The sequence below is a fragment of the Rosa chinensis genome, chromosome 1, assembly GCF_002994745.2.
Source record: "Rosa chinensis cultivar Old Blush chromosome 1, RchiOBHm-V2, whole genome shotgun sequence".
In the NCBI taxonomy this organism is placed as follows: Eukaryota; Viridiplantae; Streptophyta; class Magnoliopsida; order Rosales; family Rosaceae; genus Rosa; species Rosa chinensis.
In genome coordinates this window covers 50,899,337-50,901,909 of record NC_037088.1, presented here as the reverse complement: position 1 = coordinate 50,901,909, position 2,573 = coordinate 50,899,337, and the positions used below count along the sequence as shown (strand labels likewise).

Here is a 2,573-nt window from a genome sequence, read left to right as displayed (position 1 = left end):
GATTTTGTTAAACTTCCTTCAAAATGTTCTCTAAACTATCCGATTCTCGGTGAGTTCATTGTTCACTAAAATTGTTCCACAACCAAAGTACAAGTCGAAGTACTTTCATGACACGTTTACTCACTCACTCTCTCTTCTCTGTCTTCCCCCACCTGACTATCTTCGTTGTCCGGTACTCGATCAGGTTCTGCCATTTTACTAATGCAAAACCTTTATGCATGTGTTCTGCAATGGAGGATTGGAATCAGAAGCAAGAGAATTGGTACTCTGCAGACTTTTGTTCACCTTTGTTGATTGGAATTCTTGGTGGGTTTTCTTATGCGTAGTTAATTCAGGGTCCAGTGTTTCAGCTTTGTTGATTGGAATTATTTCAGCTATGTATTGATCTGCCACTGAAGGTATTACACTCAATTTGTTTGTATGTTGTGTTCAGTTTGATCGATTTGTTTCGATGTGTCAATGTTTGCATTGAAAGATCAGTTCTTGATGCAATTGTTTGTGATTTCTTATTAATATGGATCTTTAAATGTGTACGCTCTGCTTGATGCCTCTGTCTATATGAAGCTTTGTTCCTTGTTATTGGATGGGTTGAATTCTCATACAATTGCCAAATATCTTTAGTATCTGTTTCTCATGTCGATCTTTCTGATGTTTCTGAGTTTAGCCTTGATGAGAGGAACTGTTGCTATGTTATTGACGTTGTTGGCTTGCTGTACTCTTACCGTCTTACCAAACCCACTACTCCACATCAAGGTTTTGAATCTTTTGATTAGGTCATCTTAGAATTAGCTAATAATACAGAATCAGACCTTAAATAGCTTTTGATAATCATCATTAATCCGACTATGTCCTTTTGGAGGGTTATTATCCATGTAGCTTTCCCAGACCTAAGCATCACTTCCAAGTCCCTCAATAGTCCGTCCTAAACAATATATTGGACATAAAGCTTGCTTCAAAGCAACTCATCAGAATCCGATGGCCCTTTTTAAAGCTGTGTTTGGCTTCCATGTATCTGAAAGCATACCACAACCCAGGACATAAGGTGTTGCCAGATTGGTAAAGCACCATTTTAGATACCGAAATGACGAATACTATCCTCATTAACCAGAGGATCCAAGTTCTGTTCCATTTGAGCTAAAAGATTTTCCATCATATGATCCTCTTCTCTTTGCTCGGGAACTGAAGGATGAGAGGCCATGCTGCAATTAAATTTGCATTGTCCCCTATGGCTGGAGGAGGGGCCAAATTGTCTGAATCCCTTCAAATTTGTGTTTATGTTTCCTATTATTGAAGTTTCAAGGTTTCTTAAGAAGTTGAAGAATTTTGAATATTTATAAGCTGCTGCTGTAATTACGTTGAGAAAAATGAACACACTTAATAGAACTCAGAAATAAAGTAAATTAGAGAAAATGAGAAACAAAGAGGATTTTGGTTTTGATTAGTTAATCAAACACAAGCTTGGCACTCGTCCTCTGAAAACATACATTTTGATATTGGCGGCTTTGTTGTTTCTAATTCTGCTAAATGACAATAAATGATTTGAATTAAGGTGTGTATATATGAATTGGGGATTTTGTGTTTGAGAATCCAGAGGATACTTTGCAGTCATGGCACATTGATTGTTATAGTTTCTTTGTTGTTGGGTAAGTCCACTTTTCTATTTCAGAAGTTCAGATTAACTATTTTTGCTGCTTGTTAAGTTTCTTAAACAAGATGGTTTTGATGTGGACAGTATGGATGGTGGAGAGTGGATACTAGCAAGCAGATTAAGAGACAATTTGCAGGACACTATTTCATGTTGCATTGTTTAGGTAAACTCAACAATTTTTTTCGCCAACCATTCTTAACATGACAAAATAATTTTGGCAAAGTTTAGCAGCGGTTGTCTTAATAACTATGTGACTTATGTGTTCATGGTTGATTTTAATGCGACTTTTCTAACCTCAATTCGGCATTTCACAGGTCTATCCCGTTTCGTGGACTGCAATTTACATGCCTTTGGACAATGTGGGAATGTGGAATGTGAGATCTGAGAATTGGGCCCTGACAGTACTTAGGCCAGCAGTTCTATCTTCGTGTATACTTCTGTATAATCACATTTCACATTTTCACCTATTTAATTCCAAGTACACCAAGCAGCTTTTGACAGAAGATGAAACTTCAGCATTCTCGAGTCTTCAATCCCTCTAAGCATCCGATTCTGGTGTTTACTAACACACAGCCACACATCTCCTTATACTTGCTTTATCAGAAGATAACAATTACATTTGGACTTTGAATTTTTGTGGCAAAATATTAGCACTTATTTGATTCAGTAGCATGTGTTTTTGATTAATGTTGACACTGTTCTTGGAGGTTTGTTGACTACTCAGCATTTGATGACCATGGTTTCTACTGTCTTTGGCAGAATCAGAAAATGGGAAAATGGTTGTATCTAAGTGGACCGGTCTACTGTTGCAATCAGAGAAGCTTTTGGGAAGTTTGATGATGTGTGTGAACCTGGTTGTCATTGTTTGCCTTGATGTTTGGGTAGTGCAGTAGCTGGTCATCTCTTTCTACGGGTGAAGTAATCA

The 2,573-nt window shown here is 37.4% G+C and overlaps 1 long non-coding RNA gene across 1 annotated transcript; it reads left to right on the top strand.

The window, feature by feature from the left end:
* Nucleotides 1-701: 701 nt before the first annotated feature.
* On the top strand, nucleotides 702-2,360 carry LOC121051068. The gene is made up of 3 exons (XR_005805018.1): nucleotides 702-1,643; nucleotides 1,733-1,811; nucleotides 1,963-2,360. It is a non-coding gene; the product is annotated as an uncharacterized LOC121051068 (long non-coding RNA).
* Nucleotides 2,361-2,573: the final 213 nt, after the last annotated feature.